Raw genomic sequence first — 23156 nt, 5'->3', positions numbered from 1 at the left:
ATCTTCCATCTAGGGCTTGTTACAGCCTGGACAGTGGCAAGATATGAAAAGATTGGACTCCGAGTTCTTCTTCAAGTGATTGCTCATGTCCATTCCACTATAGGTATGTGTATGCCTCTGTGCACGGCTACCGGAACTTTTTTCTCCTTAGCAGATCCCGTAGGGCTGGCTCTGGTGCCCCCTGGAGCCCCGTGCACATGCCGCAGTATATGAGGCACTGCCAGCCCTACGCCCCCTCAGTTCCTTCTTTCTGCCCGTGGCGGTTACTGGAGCTGCCTGTGCTTCCATTGCAAGTGCTTTATTCCCCATGTTTAAACCTTAAAACTAGGATTTTTTTTGTGGTAATTAGTTAGATTAGTAACTTCTGTAGTAGTAGTTAGACATTTGAAGATAGTCTAGCTTAGTTTCTTACCAGGAGCGGGTATGCTCCAGTGTCATGGCTTCACGCTGTGCGCTCCGGCAGGAAGGCTTTCCCACTAACTGACCCCCACTGCCTAAAGCGTGGGGGGGGAAGCTCTTTGTAAGTAAGAGAACGGATCATAAGGCTTTCAGACCTCCAGAAAATCCACCTGTAAGCCTGGGTCACAGAGCCCGGAGCTGGCTCCGAGCCAACTGCTTCGCTGCAGTATCCAGCGTGCTGCCAGTGCAGAGAACACCGTCGGCACCGATCCGACTCGACACCACGCAGACGGAAGCACTCGGACTCCCCCGCACCGTTGGAGCAGGCGGGGGTGGAGCACCGATCCACACCGAGGTTGGATTACGGAGACACGCTGCTGGAGCCAGCATCTCCAGCCAGGGAGCCTCCCCTGACTCGAGTGGGGGAGCCCCTTGGCACCTACCGGCTTCAGTGGCCGAAGGGCGGCAAGAGTCTTGTTGGCCTTGCATATACCGTCGCCCCCCATAACTCCGCGAGAGAGAAGGGGCTGACGTTAAGGGGAAGCCCGTGTTGGGACCCCCTGAATGGCTCAGGAGATCCCCTCCTCCATATCCCAATGCCTAAATGAGCCAAGAAAAGTATTATGCCCAACCAAGGGGTTTGAATGCTGTTCATCACCCCGCCCCGGGCCCCTGGTTGCCACCAGCCACAGGGATAGGTGGGGCAGACAGGCACTACTCCAGACAACAAGGGCAACTGGAGGCCAGCCTTGTTTGGGAAAACTTTATTCAATAGCACTACCAACAAGTAGAAGGTGAGCCCCTCGGGGGACTCAGGGAGCTGCTTTGCTGAGGCTCTGCCCAGCAGCAGACGCTGAGCCTGTAGGCCATTGCAGAGCAGGGTACCGTGGGAGCCAGAGCAGAGCTCCTGCCACCCTCAGTGGCTGCCTATTCGATGGGCAGAGCCATTCCCTCCGCCATTGGCATGCCTGGAGGTTAGTGGCTGCAATCCCGGGCTATCCCGAAAAGGTCCAGCAGCCCATCAGGGCTCTTCTGTGGATGGGTCAGCCTTCTCTTCGTTCGCATAGAGGTGGAGCTGCATGGTCTCAGGGACTTCTAGACCATGCTCCGTTCCCTGGGCTGCTACGCGCCACAGACCTTCAGGTGTCAGGCAGGTCTCCAGGGACAGCAGCAGCGGAGGTGCTAGCCACAGCCATCTTGTGACCTACGGGCAAGGGGACAGAGTCAGGGGGTCTATAAAATACCATCCACCCTGACTGGCTCCTTCAGCCCTCAGTAAAGGTCCTCTCGACTATGGGTCCTCTCGGAAAGGCCCTTCTGTTGATGAACATAAGGGCAGCGCCCTAGCCTATACCCTCCTTTAGGCTTGTGTGAGCCAGAAGGCCTTCGGCCCATTGGGGCCCTGAGATAGCTCGGCGAGCTAGGGCCCCCAGTCGTCTCCTCCCCCCCAGCCCTCGACGCATCCCTCTTCCTCCCTCTCAGTGGCAATTCCACATTCAAGAGGTCGAGGCCGCCTCAGCCAGGAGCAGTGAGAGAGGTCCCGCAGGCAATGGCGGAAGGGGTCCTACTCAAGGTACTTTGTCCCCCCCCACAAAACAAAAACAAAACAAAACGGGGATTTGAGGCTGGTGACAGACCTATGTCGTCCCACAAATACCAAACAAGAGGCTCAAGTCTCGCATGGTCCCCCCAGCTCCAGTAGTGGGAACAAGAGCCCTGTATGCCGCCCTGGATGTTGGGGACGCACATCCTCAAGGTTCCTCCACTTTGTAAGGGTGACCCCCTCTAACGCTTTACGGCTTACCCCGTGGTCTGTTACTTGGCCGACGGTGTTTACTGAAGACCTGGCAGGGGTAGCTGTGCACTTGACAGTGCTTGGTCCACCCAGACAGGCCCAGGTCCCAAGCCCGGAGCAGGGTGAGCTGGTCAGGCGTCTCTCACAACTGGTGGGGTCCTGCTCATAAACGCACAAAGCCCACATTAACTCAGGTGCAGCCTACGGACTGCATCGGCGTGACCGGTTGCTTCATGGACCAGACCTTCTTGCTCCAGCCCAGCTGTGGGACAGAATTCCTCACATGGGCCACATACACAAACGCCCTACGACAACAGCCAAAGGTTGCTGACAGCGGATAGGGCACAGGGTGGCCTGTACCTATGGGGTGAGGGTAGTTAGCCTGACGCTTAGGCCACTTCAGTCATGACCCTGGGATACAGTCTGAGCAGGCAGCTCATACACCAAGGGGCTACGATCCCCTCTCCTCTCCTCCATGACCCCCAAAATAAAAATAATAATAATAATAATCCAACAGCAGCAAGCCCTAGCCTCCCGAGTCTGGTGAATGACTCCTCGGGATGTGTGAAAGGGCATTCCGTTCAAGGAACAGGCTCCTTCAGTTACCCTGATAACGGCCACCTCGAGCAAAGGGTACAGTGCTGTCTCAGCGCTCACCTTGACTTACAAGGCGTCTGCCAAGGAAGGACAGGCGTCGGCACAACAATGAGAAGACCCGCGAAATGCTCGCTGGGCTTGCCGAAGGTCCCCCCACTTTATCGAAAGCAGGGAGGTACAGGTGCTGTCAGTCATTGTAGCAACCATGTACTACACCGATAGGTGGCGGGACCCATTCATCAGTCTTATGAAGGAAACCTATCAGTCCTTTGGACTTGGCAGTGATCACCTCCCAGGGGTGAGGAACAGCAAGGTTGTCCGCATCAAAGGGTTGCTCTTCCTCACCACGAGGGGTCGCTGCACCTACTAAAGGTATCTATGACTGTCTGGAGGGGGGTTTCCCCAAAGGGAATCAGTCTGTACCGGTCTGCAGCACGAGGTGTCCATGGTGCTGCTCCCTCCACGGTCAGAGGGGAGGGGCGCTCACCAGCGCCATTCGTCCATAGCAATCAGAGACCTTTATATTCTCTCTCCCGCCCTCCCCTCGTGCATACAGTCCTGCTCAACTAGGAGGGGCTAACCAGATGTCATGCCAATTGTTCCGGCTGGGCCACACCAGCACGGCTTCAGCATACTGCTGGATTTCTTGATCGCCTGCCTCAGAAGCCTCCAAGCTAGCGCAACTCCAGCTACCAGGATCATGGTCACCTGTGGTGCCCAGACCTAGATCCCTGACACCTTGGGGAGTGATGCATCAATGGCCAAGAGACGATGAGCGAGCCGCTCAGAACAGGCCCAGTGAGTACTGATGGGTAGCAGGAAACCCTCCACGCAGGCCGTGTACCAGGCTAAGTGGAAGTGACTCTTGCCTGCTGGGAGCAGTCCCAAGATACTATGCTGGCCTCTCGCCAGTATAGGCGAGCTGGGAAATACTTGCCGCAGCTAAAGCTCCAGGGACTGACTGTGGCTTCCCTGGAGCCCCACATAGCAGCCATTGGATTGCAGTCCTCCCGTCAGATGGCGGTTCAGTCCCTGAAGGGGGTGGAAGGCTCTATCCTTAGACCCGCGACACAGTGCTTCCCTGGGATCTCAATCCGGTCCTTCCCAGCCCACAGCCCCTTCCCCGGAACCCAGGGCGTCATGCCCTCCACTCTAGCCTTCCAGGAAGGAGGCCTCCCTGTGTGTATTTACCTCAGCAAGAAAGGTCTCCAGGATCAGGGCTCTGACCTCAGAACTCCTCCCTCATTCAGTGGTCTATAAAATAAGGTTCAATGAGACCGCACCGGGCCCCCAGCCCAAGGTGGTTGCCCAGTCTCATTGGACCAATCATATATTCTCCCCAGGTTTCCCCAAACCACACGGTTCGGAGAAGAGGAGAAGGCAGCACTCGCTAAAACACAAGTGGGGCCCTGGCTTCTACATCACATGTACGAGGCCGTCCCGGAGAGCAATGCAGCTCTTCCTTGCAGCTTCCGACCGGATGAAAGCTTCACTGGTCTCTGGCTGCCACAAATTCCTTGTGAATAATTTTGCTGCATCGCATTCAGCTGTGAGCAGGGGAAGGTGCCGCTTCTGGACGCCACAGCTCACCCAACAGAGCTCAAGCTCCATCCACAGCCTTCCTAGTGGAAGTGCCAGGACAGGGAATCTGCAAAGCAGCTGCCAGGCTGGCGGTACATATCTTCATGTCCCTCCATGCCTCTGTCCAAGGCGCCAAAAGTAGTGGGCTTCAGCAGAGCTGGGCTGCAGGCAGCTCACCGCTAACTCCGGCCCACCTCCAAGGTATTGCTTGTTAGTCACCTATAGTGGAATGGACATGAGCAAGCACTCGAAGAAGAAAATAAGGTTACTTATCAGTAACTGATGTTCTTCGAGATGTGTTACTCATGTCCATTCCACAACCCACCCCCTGTCCCCGCCGCCGGAGTTGGCGGAAAGAAAGGACTGAGGGGGCATAGGGCCGGCAGTGCCTCATATACCACGGCATGTGCGCGGGACTCCAGGGGGCACCAGAGCCAGCCCTATGGGATCTGCTAAGGAAAAAAATGTTCCGGTAGCCGTGCACGGAGGTGTGCACACACCTATAGTGGAATGGACATGAGCAACACATCTCGAAGAACAGCAGTTACTGGTAAGTAACCTTGTTTTTCTTTCCACAGCCAGTTACTGTGTAAAGTGCTTTGCACTGAGTTCCATTGAAACTGATCTTTCAGTAAATATCTAAAGGCAGGTGAGAGCTATAGAAGGAAAAGGACTATGGCATGTTTGCCAGATAAATAAAGTAATTTCTTTTCTTATGAATGTTTGTGCCAATACTCCAGCCATCTAGGGCATTGCATCACTTCATGCCATTCCAACCGGAAGAGGTCACATACAAAATTCCTCTGGTGGTTTGTAATTTGCAATTAAATTGCTGAAGTTCTCTCCCCTTTTTAAAAAAAGCTTACTTATATTAAATTGTGTTTTATGCATTAATCAAACATTTGGGGTGAAATACTAGCAAAATTCCCGCTGACTTCAGTGAGGCCAAGATTTCGCCCGGGACTTTAGGAGGTGCTCAAATACTATACTACAGTGATAGAGACAGATAATCCCAGAGCTGCTTCTCATTATCATACATTCTTCTGTAATCTGTCAACACTGGCCCTTGCAGTGCACTCTGACGTCTATGGACACCTAACTTGTTCCCTTTCTGCACAGTCACCAGAGCTGTCTTTGCTTCTAACAGAGGCTTTTTTGGGCTCTGTTTGGTGAGCATGACTGTCTGTCTGTTCCACTTCAGAGACTAGGCTCTGAAGACCACAGAGACTGCATTCATTTTAGATTGTGATTCTTGCAGGCAATGTCTCCTTCAGTTAGAAGTCCTTAAAACCTACCTACAAATTACACCCAGTCAGCAACAGCAAAAGATACCAACAGCATTTAAATTACAGTTGTTTACACACACAAGTTGATGCATAATGATGGAAAACAATATAAATGAAAAAGAAATCAGCTTCATACATAGCCCTATTTCGATTCAATCTGAAGCTCTAATTCACGAAGGCATCCCTGTTCAAGAAAGTACTTAAGCATGTGAAGTTATGGAAGTGCTTTCTTGAATAGGAATAGACTAAAGCATGTGATTAAATGATTTCTTGAATTGTGGTTTTAAAAATTTGTGTTATCAGCCTAGAGGTAAGACCAGGGCCCAAGCATAATTTTTTTGGGCCTAGTACAAACTTGTAATACAGGCCCCCTCCCACACACATACCACAATCCCTCATTCCATACATATAATCTCATGAGTCATGAAAATTTTTTTCCTCATGGTAATGGGAATTGCAGCCTGGGCTGTCCTCTGGGCCCTGGTAAAGTGTACCCTCCCCCCCCACACACACAAATGTGGGGGCCCTGGGTAAGATATGAAGAGCATCTTATCACTCTGGAAACCAAAGATATTTCTCCTTCCAAGGAGACCTTGGGTGAAATTCTACCCCCATTCAAGTCAATGGCAAAACTCTCATTGACTTGAATGGGGACAGGATTTCAACCTTCCCCCCCCCCCCCCCAACTCTTGCAAGGCAGGAGAAAATGAGCCATTCCCAACTTTTGCTCCTTCCTTTCTTGATTAGATTGAACCAGTTTGTGTTCCTGCTAGCAGTTTATTAATTTGATTAAATTGCATGTGACAGTCTGCAACACCTCCAGACCATCTGCCATAATTAAGTACAGACCCAATCAATGACTATCTTTCTCAAATGTGTACTTTCCTTTGAACTTCCAAAGGATTTCCTGGCTGCTTTAATTACCATTTTATCTATGTAAATTCCAGACAGACATTTTCTCAGAATTCATATGTAAACAGGCAAAACTGTTACTCTGGTCAGCTATGAAGTTCAGAATCATTCCAGCGTTATTAGCACTAACAACTTATTCTGTAGCAGTTTGTAGCTCTCATCCATTCTGAATTGGATTCTAAACTGAAAAATATTCACCACTGTATTAATCACTTTCTAGAAAAAATTCCTTTGAATGTCATCCACATTTCCAAACTATCATCTGTTCTCTGCTGGAAAGACAAGTAATAATGATTCAACAGAGAAGGGGGCGGGGGAGTCTATAAATATTGAACCCATGGAAGGAAAAACTATCTTTCAGGTGACTGGTGGGTAACACTTGATTCTTATTGCTAAGTGAATTGACAATGTGATTTATTAAAAATATCACATAAAGGACTAATCCTAATTCTTGCTGAGAATAGATATTTAATTGTCTTTGGAAAGAAAATAAGCAATATAGCTCTATCTCCAGTAGAAGTGGTTTACTGGTCTAAGCAGCTTATTAAGAATACTTATATTCCCTAGAACCATAGGTTCAAATCCCAGCAAGCTCAGTTCAGTTCATCATTCTCTGAGGCACAGTAGGTAAAGTAAGTGCAGTGACATTTGCTTTGTAAGTGTCTTTCAGAAGAGACCTTAAAAGCTAAGGCCAATATATCCAAACTTGAGCGCTTAAAGTGACGCACCCGAATCTATACTTAGGCCCATGGTCTGAATTTCAGAGATTCTGAGCACCCAGAATCCTCATTGTAACTGCCATTTGTTTCAAACACCCAGCACTACTGAAAAAAATCAAGCCTCGTATTTAGGTGCTGAACTTAGGCACACAAGTTTGAAAATTTTGGATGAAGGTCCTGTCTGTTCTATGCTGACATTAAAGAGCAGGGCTTTCCCCTCCTCCCCTTGTTGTGTTGTGTGTGTTTGGAGCGAGGGGGTGGGGCGGCTGCCTCCATCCCATCTGTCAGTGCAGTAGTTCTCAACTTTTCACACACTAGGACCTGTTTTACCATACCAGGATTCCCCAGTAAGCCCCCTCCCCCCCCCACCCCAGTTATGAATATGGAAAGGACAGGGTGACCAGGACTCTCTGTCACTCGCGATCCCCAGGTTGAGAATTCATGTCTTAAGAAACCTGGGGCAATTATCTCAATATTTATCCTATTGTTCCTATTGGCAGCTGACTTTCAGTGATGTATTTTATAGTGTTTGTGAAGAAATCCTTGGGGGGAAAGGTGCTTGATACACATAAAGTACTATGGTACTAATAAAAATTAATGCTGTAGGAAAATGATGAGTGTGCACATCTGTCCTTTGAAAAGACATCACTTTTAGTTTAAAATTAGTTAAACACATGCGGTGGGGAAACAGAGTCTAACAGTGTGACATTATTAAATAAATATGTAACTGCTGCTACAAAAGAAATGTCCTATTGTGGCATGAAATATTGAGCTGTGATCCTGCAATCGGATTTACACAGTCACAATAAACATTTTCTTTCAGTACCTGCTTTCAGTTCTTTTGAAACACCAGTTTTACCCAGAGGCAAAGGAACATTTTATCGTCTGCCAACATTGATGGTTTTAAGTCACCTAATACCAAGATTTAACTGGACCCGCCAGCTGTCCTGTTCCATGGTTTGGCTCATACTGCATTCCTGATTCTGAGCTCTTGTGTATGCTATTGCTTTCCTTATATGCTAAACAGACCACCTAAATCAGGACTGGGATTTTAATGATTGAATGAGCCAGTATGTGTGTTAAATCTAATTACATTTTAAAAACTGTTTTTCTATTGGAAGGCACAACAGTATTTGATACTTTTCAGACCTAATCCTACAAAGTGCTAAGTACCCTCAGTTCCCTATGGCCTTCAGTGGGGAGGCTCAGCATCTTGCAGAATTGAAGTGTTCCATGTTCCACCTTTAAATCCCACAACTAGATGACCATTAAGCTTCACAACAGCTCTTGGAGTTAAACAAGTATCATCATCATTATTTTCCAGACAGGGTTAATTGAGATAGAAGGCCCAGATTCTCAAAGTTATTCGTATTTAGGCACCTAATTCCCACGGAAATCAATGAGAGCGTAGGCTTTGGAGCTGGCAAGTGGCCACCCAGGCCATGGTCCAACCATTTCTTGGCAAGGCCAAACCTGAGTGGCACTGCGACCACATGTGTCAGAGTGCAACACCACTCACTTAAATTTGGAAGGGGGATGGTATAGGTGCTTGTGGACTAGGAAGGTCAGACTGCTGAGGGTGGATCATCAGAGGGGAAAAGGAGGTACAGGTGGACAGACAAATCTGTGCTCCTCCCCCCTGATTTTAAATGGTACTCCACAGGTCTGGATAGTTAGGCACTGAAATACCTTGGGTATCTGAGACTCAGTGACTCTAGAACCACTAAACCAGAACTAAGATTTTCAAAACTGGGTGCCTGAAGTTAGTCCCCTAAATCCAAATGTAGTTGCCTAAATAAATGGTTTGATTTCAAAAGTGCTGAGCATCCATCAGTTCCCTGGCAGTGAATGGAAGCTGTGGGTGCTCAACACTTTTGAAAATCAAGACATTCAAATAGGTGCCTAATTTTAGGCACCCAGTTTTAAAAATCTTGGTCCAAACCTCTCATGCTGTTATTCTATACAGTTCATTAAGTCTTTCATATAGTAAAATGGTGATTGTGAAGAGCATGAACCTGGGAGCACAACTTGTATTTCTCTACTTTATATCTACCTTAGTTAAACAGTAAAGCATATACATCCATGCGGTCTGCATGGTGGCTCTGCGATAAGCAGCAGATAAATCTATTTGCCTGAGTTGCAATGTGAAAATGTGGCTCTTCCCGAGGCATCTGTACACCCAGGGGGGATTTCTGAAGCTAGCACAACACATCTGCCTTAGCTCAAAAGGCTCCCCCAAAAGGGGCATTTCTAGCACATCATATAACTAATATAGACTCTCCTGCCTCTCCATTTGTGAAAACACAGATTACGCCTTACAGAAAAGATCCTCCACCCTACTGGTGGATTAATTACTGCTCAACAGCCTCTGCAGATGCAACAATAGTGAAGCCATCCGTACAACAGCACTGCCACTATTAAGAATACAAGGCAAACATTAGCCATCAAGAATGTGGAGTTGCTTGTTGCAACCCCTGCAAGGACTTATCCACCAAGTAATCAGAGTGGCAGCTTATGAAACATGATGCATCCAACGATACTCAAGAACGTCTGGAATCTCAAATTCCAGCATGAAGGTGTGATGCTGTCTGGATTAGGGGTGACCCATTTATAATATTATTTCATGTATATATTGCAAAATTACAATAATTTATATGAGATATGCCATGTCAGGTACTGTTGGAAAGGTTATAATTCACTAAAATTGATAAGCACATTTATGCACATATATCAGTGTTATATTATAAATTCTAAATATGTATGATACATTGGTGTTTCAACTTCTGCTGCGTTTCTGGTGACACCCCAGACAGGATGGTAACAGCACTAAGCTTAATGGCCCATCAGGGGAATTCACAGGTACAACAAATCCAGGGAAACAACCCAGGGGCTACACCTTCTGAGTCGCCAGAGCATGTAAGAACATGCCTATGGACAGGGGACTCTGGGGCTTTTCCATGCCATGTGGTTGTGTTTGGGATAAGGCATATGGCAAAGGGACATAAAAAGCAGCTGCAACATCCCCATCATGTCTTCATTCCTGCTTCCTACCTCTGACTCAACTCATCTACAATTGAAGCTGTGAAACAAAGTACGGAGACCCATCCAGGTACTGGATGTACACCAGAGGAACTATACAAGCCTGCAAATGCCACAATTCTGCTGAGAAACTGATATTTATAGACTTTAAAATCATTTATATGTATCTCATTGCTTTGACCATTTAACATTTTTCTCTTCATTTGTTTCTTTCCTTATATAATAAACTTTTAGTTACTAAAGGATTGGCTGGCAGCATGGTATTTTGACTAAGAGCCAAACATATTGATCTGGTAATGTGGCTGACCCTTTGGCATCAGGAGAACATTTTGGTAAAGGGAATAGAGTTTGAAATAACTTCTCTCTTTACTGGCCCTAGCTGCTTACTGCTATCCAGAGACTGAAATGCAGTAAAGAGGGCTGTGTAATTTTTTGTTTTAGCTTCTTGATAACCACTGCGGGGAATCAGAAGCACAGTTTATAACTGGTTGGGAAATCTAACTGCAGTGTTAGTCACTTGTTTGGGAGAATCTGCTCTTTTTTGCAGCCTGCCCTGATCTTGGCATTTTCAGGTGGATTACCCTAGGCATGGATGGGTCACATTGGTATAGTCATAGCAGGATCCACAGAACCAGATCATTTGGGTTTTGAATCACAACCCCATGCTATTCCAAATTGTAAAATCTGGTACTGAGAGTGTTAAAGGTTAAAATTAATCACGAGTGATCCACGATCACATGAAAAATAGCCAGCATCCTCAGCATGAGAGAGAAATAGCAAAACTTTGAATGTAAGAGAAGCAAGCCCTGGCTCAGCTGGAAAAAGAAACTGACCAGAGACAGATAGCTGCTGAGGAAAGGGCTCATCAAAGGTAGATGGAAGCAAAGAGAAACCAACTCCAGATCCTGAAGGCAAAAAAATGGTCTGCCACCTCCTGGAAGACCAGCTCCTCTCAACAGTAAAGATTGAGAGAGAATCTGTCCAGTTTATAACAATTTTGGGATATTTAATAGTAATATGGTAAATATATGTAAGCAGATTAATGTCATAACCCAGTCCCTGAGAAAGTATGAATGTAAATCTTCTGTGTTACCTGTAATCAACAGGGAAATCAGTGAAGAGGGGTGGGGGTACATGACTCTAAAGAATTTTCTGTTTTAGCCACCAGTTTGGGAGAATCTGCTCTCCTTTTTGCAGCCTGCCCTTGGCATTTTCAAGTGCGCTATCCTAGGTAAGGACGGGTCACAGAAAGGATCCAGCAACACTGTTGAAAATGACTCTGCATCACTAAGTGATTGTGCATCCACAGGGCAATGATAAGTTGAAACGGGTCAGGCTCCTGTGAACCACCTTTGTCATATTCACTTTCTTTAAGGAAACCCAACAGCGTGACAGCTTAGTGGTACATTTGGGGACATGTGACAACTATGTCAGTGAATTGGCCTCAAGGATATATTATTAAATAAATATCAAGTCAAAGGCATGTCCCTTCTGAAATATTTGATATTACCGACCCCTTACTCAATTTTACTTTACTAAGCAATGCAGCATAACAAGGGATAGATTATATCTGTTGCTGTGGTTCTTCATTCTGTTTGAATAGAGACTTATCACATGGTAATTCTGTATAGTGTTATCCTCGTATTGTGTCTAAACTGTTAGCACCAGTGATCAGGACTTGTTGGACAGTTCTGCATAGTTGTTACATGACGCAGGGGTTGTCTGCTACAGGAAATGGTTAGGCTCAGTTTACTGAGCTGATTCATGATAGCCTCATGTCCATACTCTCCCATCTGACCCTTTTCTTTAACCACATTTTAATGGATTCCACTACTTACTGCCAGGGTGTTAGCTCCATCCAGATCTCATGCCACCTTCCATCATTTGCTCTCACCATGGCCCCTTTTCGCTCTCTGCGCACTTCCTCTCCATGACTTGGCCATCTAGCCAAGTCACTATATGTTTTCCCCCTTTTGGGTTACCAAAGGTCCCACGGGACAAATTGTCACAGGTGGTTTTCAAATCCATCGCCCTGACTGTGCCACTTTCCCAGCAGCTGGTGAGAATAAGGGAATTAGAGAGTAGAGAATCCAGGCCCACCTGCTACTACAGGTTCCAGCTCAGGGATCCTCTAATCAGTGGCCAAGGCCTGCAACAGCCTACCTTGTTGCTATTTCCCTAAGCCTTTTCCTACTCTGCCTCTCTCAGTATTCTGCTCTACCACCCTTCTGGGTAAACCCTGGAGCCCTAGGGTTTATACTATCCCATGGGTTTCCTCTTTTCCCTACAACTACAGTTCTTTCCTGGTGCTAGCTTCCTGGTTTTATATTAACCTGATATGCTCCTTCTCAGCTGGGCTCCCTCATCAACCAGAGGTTATTTAGGCCACCTAATTTCCCTCAGGTGTGGCCTATCCAGTTAATTGGCCCCTTCTCAACCTCAGTAGCCCTTTTCAGGCTAGTGTAGGGTGAATACTCCACAACACACACATATATCATAACTGACACAGTCTGTTTGTGTCAGGATAATCATCTTTGCATACACTGGGGTTGGTGGAGAAAGAGAAGTGAGATCTTTATATGAAAGACAAGATGAGGTAATATCTTTTATTAGCCCACCTTCTGTTGATGAAAGAGACAGACTTTCAACACAGAGCTCTACTTCAGGTCTCTATTTATCAGCCAAAACACAGCATCTTATCCTAATAACACATATGCCATCTAACCTAGACAGGGGGCTAGAAGTTAGGCTGCTGGTGTGTAGAGACCACTGCCTATCATGCTGACCAATATTGTCTCATTGTTTCCTTGCATTCCCGTCAGTATCCTTCTGCTGTCTCTTGTCTTAGATTGTAAGCTTTTTAGGGCAGAGACTGTCTTTTTGTTGTGTTTGTACAGAACCTAACACGGTTGAGTCCTGGTCCATGACTATGGCTCTGCGGCACTACATTAAACAAATAATAATAAGTGTCTGAATGCTTACCACATTCAGGAGAATCTGGAAAGCCTTCTCACAGCCTTCCAACAATCGGAGTCACATAAGCCAAATCAGCTTGGCAAATAGAAGGGGATGAGAAATGGTGCCCAGTGACCATCCAGATTCTCCACCAGGAGGATACAGCCCTATTCCTTCCTTAGATTCCTGACAATGAACAAAGCACAGTCTGTTTTAGACTCAGAATAGATATCTACTTATTGACCTGTCCTAGTTTAAACCTAAGTTTGAATACAGCTCAGTTTCATGTTTCACATTAAATGCTCCACCCAGAAAGCCCAATAAATAAAAAGGGCTTAGTTCCTTCCTCTCTGGAACTGCTTGGATACTGACAGCACTAAGACGGCTCCCCCCAACAAGTGGGATACAAGGAACTGCAGCAATTCCCAAATTTGGATTTGTGAAGGGTCCCCCACCTCCACTCCCAAACAGGGGTTTATCTCAGATAGACAGAGCCCTTTAAAGAGGAATGTCTGCCCAGAGCTTTTCACTGTAATTAACATCTTTGTGTGCAAGCCTTTGGGTGTGCCAGTGCATCATTATCTCTGGCGTCCACAAACAACCTGCTGAACTCAGAGTGCTGGCAAAGGAGCTAATAATTAAACCTGCTTTTTTAGTTTTGCTGCTAGAAAAATGCTTCCATAGTAAACTACTCGGAAGAATACCGCTCTCCTTTATATCAAAGGATTAATCAGACACCCAATGTAAATACTCGGTCGCGCTTAGCATGCTAATTTAAATGCTACATTCTACACCTCCGATACTTTCATTTAGGTAAGCCATTCTTCACTCCTAAAACCACTCTGGTCTATTGTTGCTAGGGCAAAGAGCTGCTTTTGCTCATGGAGATGGCTGCTGCATTTCCAAACTGGGTGGGAACTATTCCTATTTGGGGGCAAATTTTCAAATCTGTGTCATACAATTTAAACATGCATCCATTTGTACATCAGAAACATCCATTTGCATGTACAAATTGGGCAATTACATATGCAACCATTTGCACACACAATTATTTGCTTCCAGTGGCATACCGTGGGTCTCCGGTGCCTGGGGCCCATACTTACATTGGCACCCTGCCCCATCAACGGCAGTGGTTCTGCGGGCCCATGTCCCGCTCTCCCACACTCACCCCCCAGTCCCCCCGCAGGTCGGCGGCAGCAGCAGCAGCAGCATGTCCCGCTCTCCCCCACTTCCGCCAGTGGCGGCAGCAGCAGCAACAGGGTGGAACTGCAGGCCTGTTTCCTGCTCTCCCGTCCGCTGTGGGAGTGGCGGGGGCTACCCGGCAGTGGAAGGGTGTGAAGGGCTGCCTGGCAGTGGAGGGGGACATGAGGGGCTTTGGTCCCCACTGCTCCCTCCTGGTGCCCAGCGCAGGGGCAGAGGGGCTGGGAGTATGCCCTGGCTGCCTGCGACGGGGCGGTTCCTCCGAGGAGGGCCTAGCCAGCACTGCCTCCCCACCCCCCGCAGGCCGGCACCAGGGGGCATGGTCCCCCTATCCCCTCCATCGGTATGCCACTGCCTTCTTCGCATTCCCAACTATGCAAATAGAAGCTGAAAGCAGCAGCAGAGAAAAAAAAGAAACATCCTGTGAAAAAACCAAAGTGACTGAAAAATAAGCAGAGTGTAAAACAAATAGAGGAAATGGACAAAACAAAAAATGGAGCAGGGACAGAGAAAACTCAAATGAAAACAACAAACACAATACCTACCATAGCCAAGATTTCTACCTACCTCTGCCAGGATTGCTTGTCTTGTGGGAGTAGGAGGAGCCCCCCATTAAATAACACAAACTTCCCTTTAGGTTGAAAGGCTTGTTAGTACTACTCGTATTTCTTATTTCTATTATAATAGCATCTAGAGGCCCCATTTCAGGAAAAAACATCTTTTCAGCAAAATATTTAAGCACATCTTTTAAGGATGTGCTTAAGTACTTTGCTGAACAGGGAAGGACTTATATTCACAATTAAGTGTTTTCCTGAATCAGAACCAGAGCCCCAATGAGATTGGGGCCCCATTGTGCTAGGCTTTATATAAACAGTAAAGGAAGAGTTTACAGTCTAAACTGACAGACAGAAGAAGGATAGGAAGAGAAAAAGAGGCACAGAGAGGTGAGTGACTTACATACAGCCACACACCAGGTCAGTAGCTGAGCTGGGAACTGACTCATTGCTGCCAACTTTGCTATTTCCTGGTACATGTGGGCACTGCTGAAACACCTGCTAAAATCAAACTTTTTGCTCACCTTGCACCAGAGTTTTACCTAAATCTGGCTGAGCTCCTGTGACCAGGAAGCAGTGTGCTTGGCAAAGAACTTCTTATGGTTGGTGGCCATTGCAAACGCTCAGTGATCAGAACAAAATGGAAAGGTTAAAAGCTGAGTTACTGTGTTTGAACAAGAGGGGTTGCTTCCATTTCCTGGGAGCTGATTGGCTACTCTTTAGACAGCAAGGACAAGGAACACTGGCCCATTGGATTGTGGGATAATGTTGATGAACCTGAGTCCGGGGCATCCAGGGCCAACTGCATCCACACTGCAAAATGCTCAAGTTCCCACAGAACCCAGACTCAAACCCTTCATCCCTGCAGGGTCCTGGGCCCCAGGCCCAAATCAGCCAGAATTGTGTGTAGATGGAAGGGAGGGTTGGGCCTGAGTATGAGTCTGAGCCTGGGCTTACCTTGCAGTGTAGACAGACCCACTGGAGCCAAAATTTCACCCCTGCTTTATAATGAAAGAACAGAGCTTTATAAACTCAGATTAGCTTTGTAAACCCAAATAAACAGACTATGTTTGCAAAACCTTCAGCTCTCTGAGTGTCAGATTCTGTGTTCAACTGATTCTGGGTTAGTGAGCACCCACAACTCCCACTGATGTCACTGAATACTGAAAGGTAATTGGATTTGCCAGCTACCAATGGAAGTGGGAGCTGCTTGACATTTCTCAGGATCACCCTTTTTAATAGGATTTTTTACACCAAAGTGGGTTGATTTGCACAGGGATTCATTGTCCTATGCTGGGACATTTTTGAAGATGGGAGCTCCTTTAATGATAAAAAAATTCAGGGTATGCCTTAACGTTATCGTTCAAAGGTTGGGTTTTGTCTTGTTACAGAAGTTGGAGTGACTCTTCATTGCCTTTTCATTTAACATAATGTAATACAGTACAAATGGCAGAAGTACACTACCTTCTTCCTTTCATGCTCCTTGTGTAAAATAATCCTGAGATAAGACTCATTGATTCAAATATATTAAAGCCAAAAGTGACTCTTATCATCTAGTCCACCCTCCTGCATAGCACAGGTCTTAGAAGCTCACCCAGTGATTCCTGCACAAACTACAACTTCTGGCTCAGCTAGAGACTACCTTTACAGAGGCATCCAATAGTGATTTAAAGACTTCAGACATCCCAATATTATCAGGACCATTCTGCTATTAAGGGTTTTGTCTTATCTAGGCAACTATTACCTCCCCCGCACCTACCTCCAAAAAAAGAGTGTCCCGCTTTTTCACACTTGCTATCTGGCCACCCTAACTTCCATTGATAGAGGATCCACCGCATGCCTAAATAAGTAGACTTCTGCAGTCTAGTTGTCCTGTTTCCAGTGACGTCTGCTGCAGAATTTATGCAGCTTCACCCTGGTCGCCTTACCCCAACTATGTTTATATGATGGCGTCTCTGCAATAGCTCACATCACCAAACTCTTGTGGGCACCATGGAGGTGTAGATGAGTAGCCACAGCAGCTTACTTTAGGAGTGAGTACAACGTTCTGCCTCCCCGGGAGGGGCTGTTTAAGCCAAGGCAGAACTTGATGCTACAGCAGGCTGAAGCAAACAAGCTACTTGCAGAATGGTTAATTTCCAATGGCAAATAACATTTCAATCATTAGGTACAATTTCCTGATTGTTTCTCATGGAGAATAAACAGCTCCTGAGCTTTCTGTGGTGTTAAAAATTGAGCTTCCAAGCATTTATTTCAGAAGCCTGGGTACAGAGATTCACTTGCAACTCTAGTAACTCTGAGTCAAACTATGTTTTATTTTGGAGCATGGGAGTAGCCCAGTTTCAATTAATTAAAATTCCTACCAGACAATTGCCTAATACTTTGAGAGGACAAGCATAGGGACAAACAGTAGGGCAAAGCCCAGATCTGGAGCCACACTTTATTTTTATTTATATTTATTATCAATATCTTATAAATAACTTAGCACAAAAAGTAAGAGTGTGCTATGAAATTTACCAATGCTACGATGTTGGGGGGCATTATCAATAGAGAGGAGGCTTGGAATATTGTACAGGAAGATTTGGGTGACCCTGAAGACTGGAATGACAGAAATGAGATGATATAATACAAGGTAGAGGGCCAGGCTACAACCGGGGGGGTTGGGGACTCATCAGTTGGAAGCAACAGAGGAGGAGAAAGACCTACGTGCATGAATAGATCACAAGATAACTATGAATCACCAATGTGATACAGCTATGAAAAAGGCAAATGCAATCCTAAAATGTATCAGGCAAGACGTTTCCAGAAGAGACAGAGAAGTATTAATGCCATTGTACAAGGCACACGTAAGACCTCATTTGGTATAATGTGTACAAATTCTGGTCACTCATGTTCACAAAAAATAAATTAAAACTGGAACAAGTGCAGAGAAGAGCTACTAGATTGGTCAGGGGAATGGAGAAAATATGCTATGAGAGGAGACTGGAAGAGCTTAGCTTGTTTAGTCTAGCAAAAAAGAAGGCTGAGAGGGGATATAGTTGCTCTCTATAAATACATTAGGGGGGTAAACACCAGCGAGGGTGAAGAGTTATTTAAGCTAAAGGACAAATGGATATAAATTGATCGTGAATAAATTCATGGTCAAAATTAGAAGTAGGTTTCTAACCATTTGAGGGGTGAGGTTCTGGAATAGCCTGTGATGCTGTCTGGATTAGGGGTGACCATTTATAATATTATTTAATACCAATATTGCAAAATTACAATAATTCAGATGTGATATGCCGTGTCAGGCACAATTGGAAAGGTTGTAATTTGCTAAATATGGTGATTTTGTTTATGCACATGTGACACCTTGGTACTGTAAGTTATGGATAGATATAATATATCTGTATCCAAACACCTGTAAGGTGCTACTGGGTTACATCCTCCAAGCAGATTGGTGTCAGCCTTGATGACTTCTCGAGGGCCATTACCTTTATAGTAAGCCCAGGGAGAGGAGCCAGGATGGCACCTATGAGTCATCAGGACATGTAGAGAGAAACATGCCTGTGGTCAGGGGGACTGCCTGGCCTTTCCCTGCCCATGTGCTGTGAGCTTGTGTTTGAAACAAGCAGCATGGCAGACCTATAAAACGCAGCTGCACCATCCCCATCTTGTCCTCTTTCCTGCTTCCTACCTCTGACTCAACTCATCTACAATTGAAGCTGTGAAACAAAGTACGGAGACCCATCCAGGTACTGGATGTACACCAGAGTAACTGTATAAGCCTGCAAACTCCACAATTCTGCTGAGAAGCTGATATATATAGACTTTACAATCATTTGCATGTATCTCATTGCTTTGACCATTTACCATTTCTCCCCTCATTTGTTTCTTTCCTTTTATAATAAGCCTTACGTTTTAGTTACTAAAGGATTGACTGGCATCGTGGTATTTTGGGTAAGATCCAAACTTATATTGATCTGGCAATGTGGCTGACCCTTTGGGGTCAGGAGAATATTTTGGTAAAGGGAATAGAGTTTTAAATAACTTATCTCTTTACTGAACCTAGTTGTTGACTGGGAGCCCAGAGACAGAAATACAGTAAAGGGGGCGGTGTAATTTTTTTGTTTTAGCTTCTTGATAACCAGTGTGGGGAATCAGAAGCATAGTTTGTAACTGGTTGGGGAATGTAACTGCAGTGTTAGCCACCAGTTTGGGAGAATCTGCTCTCCTTTTGCAGCCTGCCCTGACTGACCTAGGCATTTTCCGGTTGGCTACCCTAGGCACACAGCCTCCCAACAGGAGTTGTGGGGGCAAACAACTTAACTGGTTTTAAGAGAGAGCTGGACATATTTATGAGAGTAATTGTATAATAGGGTTGTTTGTGATGGCAGGGGCAAGGCTCAACAGCCCTGTGGATCACTTCCAGTTTATGTCCTGTGTTCCTAAAGCTCGTGCTTCAGGGTTTCGGCAATTGTCTGGAAGGGATTTCCCCCTCCCCGACACGGTATTCTGGGAGGGTTTTTTTTTAATCTCCTGCCTCTGAAGCATCAGAGTTGGCCCTGGCTGGAGAAGGGACATTGGGCAGGATAAACCAGGGCTTTGAGGTGACGCTGAGCATTCTCTCTCTCAGGTGCTTGGCTGGTTTGTTCTTGTTCACATGCTCAGGGTCTACCTGGTCACCACAGGTGGGGTTGGGAAGGAATTTTCCCCCCAGGTCAGACTGGCAGTGACCTTGGGGTTTTTTCACCTTCGTCTGCAGCATGTGGGTGCGGATCACTTGCCAGGATTACTGGGTAGAGTCCACTTAATTGTTTCCCTGACATCGTAGGAGTCGTGAGCACTGATGCACCACCTATTATCTGCTTGTGGCACATAATAGAGTAGTATCCTGTGGGCTGTACTACTTCAGTCTCATTCAGTGGTTGGGTTTGGTGTTCAGGAGGTGGGTAGAGTTGGTGCACAAGAGGTCAGACTATTACCACTTCCATTAAAGCAATCTGATTTTTTTTTTTTTAGTTGCTTTTTGTTACTGCTCCCAATTTTTTGCAGAAGAAAAATACAGGAGTTTCACAATAGGCGCTCTAAAGAAATATATTCATTATTTAATGATATTATATTATCCCATGTAAGTACTAATATCTACTTGGTACATAGATACAATCTTCAGCAAATCCACCAATAACTCTAAAGCTAAAAGTGGCTCAGTATTAATAATGTTATAATAATTCATGATAAATAATAACAATTAGAATATTCAGCACTTACATATTGTTTTTTTAATCCATTGATCTCAAAGCAGTTTACCAGTGTGGGTAAGTATCATCATCCCCATTTTACAGAGGAGCAAGCCATGACAGATATGGCAATTTCCTGCAGTATTTTTGGGCGCTCTTATTGAATTAAGTTCAAGTAGCTTTGGATTGAATGCATTTAATGCAAAGGTTATGTATTATTGTGGGCCTAGATGATCAAAGGACTATATTGAGCAACATGGCAGACAGGAATGAAACTATGTGTGAAGTGCATTTCATGGAAAATATCTAATGGGAGGTGAATGGAAATCCATTCCCTCACTCCCATTATGCCAGTCCTTTGAAGCTACACCCTGAGGAGAGGAGGATCAACTGCTGATTCCTGTTCCCAGAATCCCAAGATCAAAGACCCAAACTGTATAAAGGAGTGACTCACAGATTCATGGGGGGGGCTTGTTCTGAGCTAAAAGCTGTTATGAATTTGTAACCACAGGAAAACCCCTTGGTGGAGTGTGAAGGACTGCTCACCTGCCAGAACCCTTGTTGGAGTTGAGGTGATTTCTGTTAAGTTTATCATGTGTGTTGGTTCTTTTATTGTTTTTAATATATTTTCTCTGATATTCCTCCAGTTTAAGAATATACACGTTTCCTTGAAAAGGGTTGTGAGATAACTTATACCTACAGGCAATTACACTATTTATAGACTCTGAGAAAAAAATAATATGGCTTGCTGGGGAACGCACAGTGTAGGCAAGAAACTGTGCAGCCTGGAGAAACCCCAATCAGGAGGGAGAGAGTTGTGGGTCTCGGCTCAAGAGCGGTGACTGCTGAGGAGTTGGGAGCCTAGAGTGGGTGACCATGTTGGACCACAAGTGGGAAATACAGCCTTTAAAGAAAGCTGTTTCTGCAGAAATTGTGGAGGACTATTCTGGGGTGTAGCATAGAGGCCAGGGATTGTGGCCTAGATGTTTATGCACAGCCCCCTTTGCTGATGGTGAGTCTTACGTGGGGCTGAGGCAGTGCAAGTATAGGAAGCCATCTGCAAACATATTGTCATATATGTGCTCCTTAATAGGGGGTGTGTTAGTTCTAGAATTTTCCTCTAAAGCTGAAGTCTAACCCTACCAGAGTTCATGGACATACAGAAAAGGAATTGGTTAGAGGGTCACTGTCAGGGCAAGCGTGGCCCAAGTTTTAAGTTTTGTTAAAACAAGCTTCTGCAGAACTAGAATAGAAAATAAAACTGCCCTTCCCTGTATTGCACAGATCTAAGGCTGAATTTGTTGGTCAGGTTTTGTAGTTTAATTTGATCTTTTACCCTTCATAGTACAACTCACATTATGAGCTAGGTTTGCAAAGAGATTATTACTGCACTGACTATCCTGCTGATTTACTGATAACGATCTGATTTACACTTGTGGTTATGGTAACTGCACATACAGATTAGGTATGCAACTGCAAAACTAACCACTTTGAAAATCAAGTCCTGATTCTTTAATCCTTAGTTTTACGGGGTTAATTATTAGAATCCCTGAAAGCTATCCTCTCTCTAGTCTGTACCTTGGCAGTTGCTGATTCAGCTGTCAGGGAGGTTTTCTGAGAAACCGTATTCTGCTGTGTGTGCAGCAATAAAAAGAATTTGCAAAGACGCATAGTATTTTCCATTCCTGATCAGATAGTTGGGCCACCTAGTTCAGCTTCCTGTCTCTAGCAATGGCCAGTATCCAAAGTTTGAGAGGAAAGGGGAAAGCCAACTGAAAAGCTCAAGCAGAGCACATATATGTAAGAGGAGGAAATATTCCTTCCTCTCCCAGCATGGGCAATCATCCTGGAGCATGAGAACAGATTACCATTATCTTAATTTATACAACAAGAGATCTATGTCCAGTGAACTGCTAAGCACCTCCTGTAAGCTGCTGAGCACCCTCAACTCCTTGATATCTATAGGACTTGGAGGTGCTCAGCATCCTGTGAAACTGAGCCCATGTCGCTACGTGTTAGCCAAAGGCAGAGGAAGGACAGATGTTCAAACACACACAGCTGACGTTATGCTCTTTTACCCAATGTGCCCAAATTGCCATGGCAACCTGCTATTTGGAGCCACTGCAGTTGGGCTTGCTGAGCTCCATCCTGCAACATCCCCATTGACTCCAGTGATGCAGGGATCAGGCCTTCAGTCCCCTATTCCTTAACTACAATCATTAAATAGGGTGTATAAGTGTCATGCCTCTTTGCCTTCCTGCCTGCCTGTAGAGGGAGGGGTGGAAAGCACTCTGTCAGGGATAGTGAGCCTGTCCTCTCCAGGTGTGTCTATACTGCATTGTAAACCGGGTTTACAGTTGCAGGACCCAGTCTCGCAACCATGCTGATGCACCCATACTGTACTACATTGGCCAGAGTCAGACTTTTTGCTTCTGGAGGGCGTGTCCCAATGTATCCCAGTGTTCCTAGTGCCATGGCCAGAAGTAGTCACGCTAGGCCTTGGTTCATGGTGCAGTGTGGGAAAGCTTTTCTGGCCATCCATTCCTGTGGTACTTGACCAGAAGTTGTCTTAGCCTATCAACACATCCAACGCCTCTTTGGATTCTCACATTCTCAGTAACTGGAGCCAGCAACATGGGTCCAACACCGATGGAAGACCCTGCCCAGCTTGTGCTTTCACTCCCATTCTGGGAAACTGGCAGAGCAATCTTGAGATTGATGGACATTTCAGCAGCATTTTTTGACTTACAAAAGGCATCGCTCTGTAGACATGGCAGAGGATACCTGGCTGATGCTGCTTATATCTCATGCCATAGCCACAGATTCCTCCATGTAGACCCACATTTCTGGAGAAAGGCCATGAGCACAGATTGGTGGGCACATTGTCATGTGGACCAGGG

The 23156-nt window shown here is 45.8% G+C and overlaps 1 long non-coding RNA gene across 1 annotated transcript; it reads right to left on the bottom strand.

Annotated features, from left to right (window-relative positions):
- Nucleotides 1-1148: 1148 nt before the first annotated feature.
- Nucleotides 1149-12268, bottom strand: LOC137164519 (uncharacterized). Its single transcript, XR_010923069.1, has 2 exons — nt 12167-12268; nt 1149-1603 (listed from the first exon to the last, which is right to left on the bottom strand). It is a non-coding gene; the product is annotated as an uncharacterized lncRNA (long non-coding RNA).
- Nucleotides 12269-23156: the final 10888 nt, after the last annotated feature.

The sequence above is a fragment of the Emydura macquarii genome, unplaced genomic scaffold, assembly GCF_026122565.2.
Source record: "Emydura macquarii macquarii isolate MOO-44397 ecotype Brisbane River unplaced genomic scaffold, CSIRO-AGI_Emac_v2 contig_2676, whole genome shotgun sequence".
Taxonomy (NCBI): domain Eukaryota; kingdom Metazoa; phylum Chordata; order Testudines; family Chelidae; genus Emydura; species Emydura macquarii.
This window is presented reverse-complemented; position numbering and strand designations above follow the sequence as displayed.